Source organism: Enoplosus armatus, chromosome 6 (assembly GCF_043641665.1).
Source record: "Enoplosus armatus isolate fEnoArm2 chromosome 6, fEnoArm2.hap1, whole genome shotgun sequence".
Taxonomy (NCBI): domain Eukaryota; kingdom Metazoa; phylum Chordata; class Actinopteri; order Centrarchiformes; family Enoplosidae; genus Enoplosus; species Enoplosus armatus.
Genome location: NC_092185.1, coordinates 20,605,968 through 20,618,083, shown reverse-complemented (window position 1 = coordinate 20,618,083; position 12,116 = coordinate 20,605,968). Strand labels below are relative to the sequence as shown.

At 40.1% G+C, this 12,116-nt stretch overlaps 1 protein-coding gene across 1 annotated transcript in view; it reads left to right on the top strand.

Annotated features, from left to right (window-relative positions):
• cdh13 (cadherin 13, H-cadherin (heart)) overlaps positions 1-12,116 on the top strand; it is a 196,042-nt gene that overhangs the window by 130,616 nt on the left and 53,310 nt on the right. The gene's annotated exons all lie outside the window — the stretch shown is intronic.

Below are 12,116 nucleotides of genomic sequence, written 5' to 3'. Positions count from 1 at the left end.
ACAACAACAGGCTAATGCTGACTGGCAGCGTCTGCAGCATAGGTCTTATGTGTCTATGGAGAGAGTCCCCTGGCCGCAATGATTTTTTCTGAGCTGGATTATTAATAGAGATGGCTAAGGCTGCTTGTTGCAAAGACCCAAGGCTGTGAAGCAGACAGGCCAAGGGGTGCTGTAAACATATAGCATGACACCTACGTCAACTGGACAGGACAGAGTATTTCCATCAGAGCAGGAGGACAAACATCAGTACATGCTTTTAAATCACTGGGTTTTCTAAAGGTGCCAAAGAATACTATGTTATTTTACTTCATGGTTAGGGAAACTACCACTGACTCACCAAAAAGCCATAGTCTTGTCTTCTTTGCAAGGGCGCAGATCTCATTACAACGTAAATTACATTACACCGATCCAGGACCTCCCCGATTGGGGCCAGCACTTATTTAAGTGGATCCAGGCACCTCCTTTGTCACTATCAAAATCTATAAATGCATTTTGTGTAATATTTATATGTTATCTGTTATGTCATTCTTTTATTTCATTAGTTCCCGTGAAATCGCTTGTTTGCCTATTTCGGATGCATTTTAAATCTGATTTTAAAATGCCGAAGGTCCACTGTATGCTGGCAAGTGGTTCAATCCTTTTTGGTATATAAATATTTTGGTATATGATTACTGTAAGCCCCACAGCTAAGTAAGTGGGCGTTTTGTGCTGTGAAATGTTTTGAAACGGAGATCGAAAGACAGACAGAACACTTCACTTAGTTTGGTTTCTTAAACTGCAGCTTTTCGTGGTTGTAAACAGAACTTTTGAAGAACTAATTCCATTTTCCCCACATTGTAGAAATCCACAGACAGAAGGGAAACGAGAGAGAGAGAGAGCTGCAAACTGTAAACAGCTGTTTCTGCGTGCCTCCCCCTGCTGACTTTGAGTAATTATTGTGAATGCTCTGATTAATAAATGTAAATACACATACATAAATAACTTATTTAGAATCATTTATTGGGGGGGACACTTCATGTTTTTCAGAAGTTGGAGGGGACTCGTCTGTGGCATTTAATTAATCTCAAAACCTGCTCACATAAAAACCAGGCACGTGCACGTGATACGATCGCACAGAACAGTATCCACGAGCGGAAAACCATCCTCGAGCATGCGGTCCTGCGAGCACGGGGCTGTGACGAGCTCCACCCTCCCTATGCGCTCGAACTGCTCAACACTCGCTCTCTCGTCAAGTTGACTTTTGAGTCTTTGGAGGCGGGGATGGAATAGACAGTGGCCGATGTCTCCCTTCCTTTGATTGGTCACTTTCAACACACACAGTAACGTTAATCTGTTCAAAGTGTGATTGCAAATGAAATGTAGTTTCATGTGTTGTACTCTCACTAGTTTGTAGCCAAACTAGTCAGGCTAGGTTATAACTTAGTGTGAGACTTACTTGCACCAAAAATGGTCTTCGACTGTGTGTCTTCGACCCCCCCGGGTTACTTTGTAATTAACATGATATAATTGGCAATGGTCTCCAAACCTGCCTGTTTGTGTCACTGCACTGTTTAGTGGACAGTGCCTCGATCGGATAAATCTGACTGAATATCAGGAGCTACAGGAGATAAGGCGCAGGGGGATTTGTAGCTTTTGGTAGTTTTACAGCACTGTTCAACAAAATTTGAAAGGCATTTAAGATGATTAACTTGTGTCTTTAAGCCTTGGGCTCGCTTCCTGAATGAATATTAGAAATTGCACTTCAGTCAAATCCATGAAATTATGTTTTAGTCATTTTGGATCTTGGCCCACTTACATATTTAATCTTCCACACAATTGTAGTACTCTGTAGTTACTGTAGGCGAATGAGATGATACTGGGACTCCTGCATCCCTGTGAATCATTCGAAAGTTGTATAATTTCCAGGTATTTAAAGGAAAAATGTGTATCCCTGTATACATATCATGGTCATCCCTGACCATGACCATAAGACTGCAGGTTTCAACCAGTGTTTCTCCAGTGCTGGATTTTAGTCTGCTCTCGGTGGGGAAGTGTCCATGAAGCGGATGCCGAACGTCAAAGAGCTGGCGTTGGCGTCCTTTTTTGCTTGCTGCAGTGCGTCTGATTTCAGGAGGGGCTGTGCCTAATAGCATGTACAGACTTTCTGCGGGTGGTGGTCTTAGGCACCCTGTTATTAAGGGATAAGTAGTGTTGACGGTGGGGTCGAGTTTCTTGGCATGGACTGACCTTTCCCATACTGGACATGTGTACTTGGCCGCTGAGTAACTAGTACAGTGGATTGCAAGGTTTGTGGGTTGGCTACCCAGCTGTTGCCAGTGAGTTTGGATTTTGTCCCTTACACTTATAATTTAACAAGGTCACTGGGAGCATAATCACACATTGTCTTTGGGACACAGTAGCTCCAACAGCAGCGGACACAGATATATGTTTATCTATTGAACACGCAACACTTGTGTGTAAAACTACAAAAGCTGTTACTGTAATATAGTTATCCTATTAGTATCCCCGAGAGAGTCTTGGAATTAAATCAGAGCTGTGTAGTAAATTATTAATTTGATATTTGAAAGTCCCCCCCCTCCAGAAAATATTAATGCTTCTGCATTGGCTCTGTGCTTTATACAATGCTTATACAATCCTCTGTTCTGGAGAGCTGTCTGCACACTGATGCTGTTTCTAATCTGCTGGCTGGATCACTAATACTGATAGGAGATAATACAAAACATACATGATCTTTTCTTCTCGTAGTTTGTGTTTGTAATTTCTGACTAAAAAACTTACAACTGGTGAGCATTTACATTTTCTATAGAGGGGGTGCTTTTCTCAGTCGTCCATCTCACAAACGGCTTACGGAACAGACACGCTTTTATTTTAATCAACTCAGCTTTCTAAAGTGACTGCGTAACGGCTTGCGTTTCACTTGAGCTATACACACTTAAATGCATATTTTTCCAATTCATGTCTGAGCACAGCCAAAAAGCGAGTGACCTCAATACCTGATTGCATCCTGTGTAGACACCGACGGAGGACTGAGGCTGCTCTGCTACCGTGCTGCTCACGCTACGCATCATGTGTAGACAGTGTTGTACAGTATGAGCAAGGAAGCTGTTGCAGGATGTGTCAGTTATTATCACCCCATTGTGGGAGTGATAGTCCACAAATTGCAAGGCAGAACCTAGGGGGGAGAAAGCTTGACCAGTCCTCTCGCATGTATCAGTCTGTTTTTGCACAGTGATGTCCCCGGGGGGAAGATGGCATATCTCTTGTTCTGATGGACCGAGTGTGAAAAATGCTTTTCCTAGAGCCAAGAAAACAGAATCTAGCCACAGTGATTCACTCCTTCAACGTAATGCTGCATCAGTGTGTTCAGCATCAAGGCTGGATGAGCCAGGCTCATTCTGACGAAACAAGTTGCTGCCAAGTTGTCATTAACAATGGAAAAAGTGGCTCAGTTACTCATGTCTCATTCTGAATATTGAGAAAACAGCATGTATTTTGTTGAATAAAACAAAAATAAAGATTTTTTTTAAATATTAAAGTAGAGGGACAAAAGATCAAAAATACTGATGAGTTTAAATACGTACTCTAGATTCCACTCTTACATTCAAAAGGCATATTCAAAAGATGTGCCATGTATTGAAATAATAATATATTAATAATATAGCTAATATATCCTAATATGTCTAAAGTTAGCTATATTACAATAATAATATGGCTAACTTTAGACATATTAGGAATGGGTTAACATTCGAAGCCTCTATGACATAATTGCATGCACTTCATAAACAAGCCCTGAAAGTCGTGGATGGGAAATCACAGCAGTATCATCATACTCAAATATAAAACGTAAAGCTTTGACAATTCAATTTTATATTCAGATGTCCGTTTAGTGCATAAGATAATCCGTAATGCTGCTCCTCCCCCGTTGAAGCGCTTTGTTCAGCTCCGCTCTGAGCTGATGAGCAGCGCTTCGAGGTCTGCTTCAAGGGGAGATTGTAGCGTCCCTAAACGAGGCTCTGCCTTTGCACAATCTGCTTTTTCTTTTAAAGCCATTAAAGAGTGGAATACGCTCCCCGTCAATCTGAAAACATGCTCAGATTCCCATATTTTCTCCTGTGAGGTTAAAAAATGGATTATAAGTAACCAGTCTTGCCAGCATTCATTTGATATATGTGTTTGTAATATTTTGATATTCTTATTATGTTTTGTATTTATTCGTATGAAATATGTTATTGTGTGTGTGTGTGTGTGTGTGTGTGTGTGTGTGTGCATATGCCTGCATGGGTGTCAATAGGTTGTTGGTCCGTTTGTAGTAGAGGTGATTCTTTTCACTTGCCCAGGGACTACAGATGGAAATTAGCTAGTAGCTAAATCTGGTACAAAGCATCTTTTCTCTTTTTTGAGATTGACGTATTTTGTACATGGTCCCTGATATAATACACTAAACTAAACTTATGGTCGATTACCTGTTCTCTCATTTGTACGCGGTGAAGCTAGTTGTAAATTGAGGATGCTGACGTCAAGATAATCTGTGACTTCTACCTATGAGATGTCAAGTAAACTCAGTAGTGCAGTAAATGGTCCTGTTGTAAAATCTGTATGCTAAGCATGTTACTCCATGTGTTTATATAAAAGTCTCTCCCATGTACAATTACAGAACATATCAATAGATAACCTAATAATTTACTTGTAATATTGAACTTTTCATAGCAAAATGCCGCGTCATACTCAGCAGAGTACATAAAAATGTGTTAGAAACATATTTAGGGTCCTTAGGGTTAGTCGAGATCCTTTTACATCATGCTCTTCCTGTTTTGCACATGTAAGACTCAAGACTAATGAATGTCTTATCATTCATTTTCCATGCAATATGTCTTTCAGTTCAGTCAGTTGGAGTGACTCTTTTTTAAAATAAGTTTAGGTCTCATTCTTGACTGTTATCTAACTATATGAACTCTGCTAAATGTCAAGGTTGAATCATTACATAGTTTCTTTTCCTGCATTTTATATTAACTAGCTCACTGAGGTGTTTTGACTTAACACAATGCAGCAGCTATCAATTCCTGTTTTGAATTGTGCAGAAGAAAGTAGAGGTGAAAAAAACTTCAAATTGAACACTGTTATCAATGTGTCACCCTCCCACTACCACCCCCATATGTCTCTTACTCTCTCCTCTGGGTGAATGCTAACTATGCTTAAGAGGCTGATGAAAGACATAGATCACTTGCGTAGGTTGCAGTGGCCCAGATAAGGGCCTCACGTGGCTGACATCCTACTGTAATTAACTTTTGTCAAAGTGATTAATCATATGTCTATAGAGGTGGAGTGCAGGAGGCTGGCAGCGACCTGTGAGGTGAAGTGGAGCTTAAATGTTTGAGAGAGAGAGGCCCTGTTTACACCTGGCATTAACATGCGTCTTGGGTGATCCAATCACAAGTGGACAGTATGTCAGTTCACACCTGGCACTATCACACCGTCTCCACGTGTGTGTGACCACATGTGACCAGATCTCACTTCCCCGCTCTATAAGCAAATAAATACATTTCATCATTTCCACTTGCAAAGACCAAATGCGTAGTTTTTAACCTGAGTTTGATGAACTTAGAACTTACTGTCAGACCTCAAATGAGACAAGAATTAGGTTGACAAAATGATATACGTCGCAGGTGCAGACTGTTTCTGGGGGCTGGGCCTCACTGATTACTGTACAAAAACACAATAATAACTTTATTCACTGATTTTGGTGAAACTGGATCAGATTTTATGGAGAAAATAAACAGGATCAGAGAGAGTTTGGAATCTAAATATTGATTAAAACAAAAATATGTCTGTAAAACATACACACTGTGACCTGAGTACCTGAGCCAACACCAACACACACATTCACACACACTTGCTGTGTACCACACTTGAGCCCCTGAAATACTTGAAAGGAAGAGCGCACTAGTGATCCCAGCTTGAAGTTCGTTACTGTAAACTGGTGGTACTCCAGTTGATCTGCATCTTGCTGACTCTCTCTTACAATCTGGCTTGCACCCCATTGAGCACAGCAATGGAGCCTGCTTAAGACAGCATGCCATTACCTAATGAGCTGTCTACTCTACTGTACAGCAATGCCCCCCATTTAAGGTGCTGAGCATTTGGGAAAAGAACAGATATGTTTAAGACCAAAGAGGTGAAATGAAATACAGTCTGTTTGATGTAGTATTCATAATTCGCTAAACTAAACTTGTGAATAGCACGGGACCTGCTAAAAATCAACGTGTTAGCAGAAGTCGCGCATTTAACTCAAAGTAAAGCCTAACAGAGCTGCTAGCATGGCTGCAGATTCTTGGTCTTGTGTGTAGCTGTCTCTGCTCTTTTTTAAGGGATAGTTTCACGTTCAATAAAAACAATAGTCTCAAAACAACAGTCAGGTGCCCATATGAACGTTGAAACAGGTTTTGCTAAGTGACAAGCGACAAAATCCACAGCTCTCGATCTCTGCAAAAAAGTATTTCCAAGTTTATCTTAAGTTAATATAAGGCTTTAGCAGTCTGAGTTAGTCAAATCAAGTGGATGTCTTTCAAAGTTACTGTCCTTTTAGTTTAAAATTCCTTCTTTGTGTTTCCCGCGAGAGTTGAGCTGCAGTGGAGGGATAGTAACACAGAGAGAATTTGTACTGAAAGGACTAACTTTGGAAGATACCAACTCAGACTGCTAAAGTTGTGTACTAACTTCAGATAAACTTTACAATACATTTTTGTATGAAACAATAACTGTGGCTCATGAAAAATTGTGAACCTGTCCTGTAAGAGATGCTGACCGAGAACAGGCAAGTTAAAGCTTTCAGTCCAGAAGCTTCATAAATATTAGTGTAACAGTTCCCACACATCACAGGAATTTAGAGGAAATACGTATGAATGGGCTTTGACAATGGTGGATGGAAACAGCAGAACAATCTTGAGAGATTCAAAGTGATACTTGCATCCCAAAAACTCATACTTTTATATGTATTTGTTTTTATTATCCTGTAACGAAAGAAAAAAATGAAAAGCAGAAAATTTGAACTTGAAAACTGAAAGCAGACCTAAGCTGGAGGCCTGCAAACACACAGTTTAGCAGTCACAAAATGAGACTTTGTCTTTTCAAGGCCAGGGACAAAAGAAAATGTATGAATTTTAACGAAAACGGAATAAAAGAAGGAAGAGAGGTAGCAAGATGAAGCGGATGAAGGCTTAAAGGTGAGAGGAATGATGTTGCTCTTGTAGTACCGTAGTGAGTTTTCATATAATTCCGGTTTGATTTTTTTTTTTCTAAGCCTTTTTATGTCCGTCATCATTTCTCTAAGCATTTGAAAAGAGGCCTGGAGAATAGCTGGTGGTTTGGTGCTGGGAGCGAGCACTAGTGAAGGGCCAGAGGAGAACAAAGAATCCACTGCCAATTTGATTATAATATCACACCTATTCAGAGAGTTAATGCGGTGTCTCAGATGTCAGGCTGTCTTTCTCTCTCATTCTGTTCTCTTCCTTTCCTCACCTATCCCTCTCCATTCCTCTCTCTCCCTCTTACTCTCTTCTTTCTCCTTGCTTTGTGCTTGGATCAGCCTTTGCTCAAGGGGCTTTGATGAAATCCTTTCAAGGCAGAATGTGACGGACGGAAATGTCATTCTCAGATCAGATGTCTCTGAAACAAGGCCTGTCATATCATTTGGTGCGCTCAACTTCATTAGCTCTTTGTTCAGTATCACGTCAGCTTTCACAAACACAATCGCTTAATGAAATCACTTGCGGCTTCCTAGTTTTTCTCCCTCTTATGTTTTAAAAAGAAAATTATACTATACATTGGAAAGAAAGCAGTGCTATTCTTCAAGTGGATACGGTGATTTCTTCTCTGATATTCGTCTGATAGTCCCAGAGTTTGCCAAAGATCACATTTGTCCTCCTTGAAGCAAACTTGTTTTGACTGGTCACAGAAGTACCGTAGAACATTGTTAAACTTTTTTCTCCTACAAGCACTTTAGCAACAGTAAACACTGCTGCAGCTTCTATGGTGGTATCAGTACTGGCATAGAAGCATGGCTCTAGTGATGGCAATACCAATTAGTCCTCCACTTTAGTCCTGACTGAAATATCTCAACAACTATTACATGGATTTGCATGAAAATTTGGTTCAAACATTCATGTTTCCCTTCACTTTTCATCTAGCGCCAACAACAGGTCACATTTCTAATGTGTCCAATACTTTGGTTTATTTTGACCAAATACCAAAACTAGTACGCCTTAGCTGTACTTTGTGTTTTGTGCTAATTAGCAAATGTTAGCATCGCTGACGTTAGCGTTATGCTCAAAGCACTGCTGTGCCTGGGTACTATGGAATCAAATGAGGGTCATTAATATTTTGAGCTTGTGAAATCAGCCTGCAGTTTTTTTGTGTGTATGTGAAAGAAATTGCATGCACGTATCTGAATGTGTGAATGTGTAAAAAAGTTTTGCGGCTGTGGAAATATTTTGTGTATGTGTAATTAAAATTTGTGCAGGAATTCCATAAGGTACAGCCTTCAAAGAGGCACTTTGACACTCAGCCTTGTTTCCATATTGATAATTGTGTAAAAAAAAATAAAAGGTAAACATGTGCAAAACACATATAGAATTATTCAAACAAATGTTTAATGTATTTAACTGTGGTCCAATATTATGCAATACATCTTAAATCAAACCATTAGTTTGCACACAACTATTTTCTAAAAACATAACACCATATGATCTGCTGGACCACTCTTCTGGTCTTATGAGGAATTACTGTGAGCCAGTTCGATGAAAAACAAAGAGAGAGTATTGCTGTAGGTTGACACCAATGCTTTATTATGAAAATGCTGCCATTCATTTGATTTAATCTACTAAAGCCCTGAGGAGAAATGGCCCAAAAGTTACTTTCTCCATTGACAATAACACTATTTCTGCTCTCAAAAGTTTAATCATGTGTTTCCAGACAAATTAACAAGGAGCTGAAAAATGATGGAGCTGACTGAGAGGAGTATCTCAATCAACTCTGTGCCAGTAGAAGTTTTCTGACAACTGGAGGGGAAATTCCCCGTTGCTGTAACACTAGCCCAGAGTGAATTTGAACATCTTTTCTTGGCCAGGTACTGCCAGGGAGTTTATAATTGAGTTGAGACTCAGGAAATACTCATTAAGACGTTGTCAGTCGCCAGAGGAGGCAACGCTCAATGTGTTTAGACACCACTGAGACTGCAGGTATCCCAGAGCCCCTCTCTTCTCCAGCTGGAGGGCAAAAGTGTACGGCTGTGTGCAGGTGTGTGTGTGTGTGTGTGTGTGTGTGTGTGTGTGTTCACGTGTGGTTGTGTGCATGGGTTTAATAAACTCACATGTCCGCGGAGCACCATCTGCCTGCACAATGTTTGATCGAGCAGGAGCCGGTTGTGAGGGACACCCCTGTCACCCACTATGTGTGACAAACTATTGATAGAAACACCTGTTTATTGTCCTGCCCTTTCCACGATCTCCCGGGAAGCAGCTGCTTGACTGGATGGAGTTTACGGCGGGAGGCAGCACTAGCCTCTGTGCTGGTAATTTAATTTCTATATGAAGTCGCCTGCAAATAAGAACAGGCAGTTGAAAGCATTCAGACTGTTTCCTGTTTTTAGTTCATTTGGAATTGAAGGACTATATGTGTTGATCCACGTAACTTGTTCTATGTAAATGATGTAAGGACATCACCCATTTTCCACTCAAAAGTCCACTCTTGAGCTTAGTGTTTTTAAAATGAAAATTGAATTGATTGGTAAGTCTTCCATACATTATGTTGCTCCTGACCTCAATATGTCATTTCAGTGAATAGTCTTTCACTGTGTTCTAGTTGATGTGATAATTAAAACAAGCCTCAAGGTGTCTGTCCATTGATCGTTTGATCTCCCCCCGCCTGCCTCAGATTAAATTGATCAGAGCACTATCTATGATGAGAACAGACAGTAGTAGAACGCACACTGACAACTGCCACTGCTGCTCAGTTTGACACTGAGCAGAGCAGAGGATTTGTGTGCAGCGAGATGGGATCCGAGTCACTGCTCTTTGTCAGTAAACAATATCAACAATAATCAGGTTGACTGTCCACGAGTTCAAAGATCAAAGACATGATGAGGCAGAGGAAATGATGCAAACACACAGATGAATATTCTAAACATTTATAAACTTGCTTTCATTCATGCCAACCACGAGCTGGCATAAATCAGAGCATAAAAATAAACATGAAATCACAAATGATACATCACTAATACTATTTTACTACTGACGCTACTGCATTAATCCATCCATGTAATGCTGTAAAAATGACGTGAAATTGAAATTAATCTTCCACTCGCTAACAAAACACTTTTATGGTCGTCCAATGTAACTACACTGTAAAACAGGCTCAGCTGGAGCGCTACCTTAGTGGCCATCAGCTGGCCCATAAATGCCCTCCTATAGGCATTTTAGTGGTGTTAAACAAGGCCCTAATGAAAATCCTGTCTGTCTGGCCAACAGAGCAAGGAAAAAGAAAAGTTCTGTTCCTGTGATTATCTGTTACATAAAATAAGATTTTTGGATGGTTTGGTCTTTTGGTTTGTGGTTTTTCTAAATAAGTAAATGGTCGGATGTTTCTTTTCTCTTCGTGTGTGTGCAAGTGTGTATTCCACTGTGTTCACATGCTCCTCTGTGTTTTGTACCAGGGGTCGATGGGAGGACTATACGTGCACTCAGAGGTGAATCCACAATGCAGGAGAGAGCTCCAGCAGCATTTTCACTGAGACAGATGGATGAAGTTTATTAAGCACCCCCAGTAGGGAGGAAAACACTGCAGCGGATAAATAAATGTTGGCTTTACCAGCCCCTACCTCCTGTTATTTATACACCAGAGTCAACATTTCTATTACGCATGAATTATGGCAACAAATGATTATTGCTGCTATGATCATTATGAATGCCATCCTCTTGCTGTATGTGGAGCTATATTTCTTCGATTGTTATATAGATTACAGATGCTGGCTGGCCCGTAAATGAATTACATATCTAATTTGGAGGTTTGCGCTTCGGGAAAGCTACTTTGTAACACATCCCCCTCCCTGGCTTGTGTGGGAATGTAGAATCATAAGATTAATGTATGTTGTAAGCATGAATGACATGGGTTCAAAAATAGGTGTGAATATTGTAAAAGCACGGCAAAGGTCCCTCAAAGTCCCTGAATGATCCCTATGATTTTACAGATTATGTCGAGGAAAACAGTTTGTCTCTTCAGGCAGGGCCTAGAAACCTTGATCTTTGATGCCCCAAAGCATTGTGGAAGATGTGTGTAAAAAGCCTGCCCCAAGCCTTTGAATCGTTAAAATGGATGAGCATAAACCTTGCATAGTATGCTTATACTTTGAACCCATACTGCATAGCTTTAGGGACCCTTTTTCTCTCTCTCCTTTACAATTTCAAAATGTGGATTCCTGACTTTTGCCTAGAGTGTCTCCTGGAGCTTTTAACACTTGTATGTGAGCATGAGGATGCATATTTACTCCATGGTGATTTTTCTCAGCCGTTATCCGGTCAATTTGATAGTTGGCTCAAGCCGCTAGTGGACTATTATAAGAGCTTTCAAGCTTTGTTAAAGGGTCTTACAGTAATGTAAAACATGGCGATGAGTGTTAACTTTTGCTTTAGGTGGATTCATTTATTCACTCAGATGGCTGATCATTCATCTAGTCATGATTTTTCCATGATTTGGCTCCCAAATAGATTCTCTGATATTAACAGACATTGCTAATCACCTCTGAGTGTGTGTGCATGTGTGCATGCATGAGTCCTCCCTGATGCAGAAGTTACTACTGTATGACCTCGAATTTGTCTTTCATTCTGTTAGTGATAGTACTTGCAGTGCCTTTGTCTTCTTGGTAGCCTTCTGTCTAAAGAACTACTTTCTCCATTATTCTCCTTGTTGTTCTCTTAAGGCACTAACCTTTCTTTATTTACATTTTTTTGTCTCTTTCTGTGTATACAGATATATGTGTATATATATATATATATATATATATATATATATATATATATATATATTCCTGTTCTATGTACACATCTATATCTCGCTTTTTTAACTCT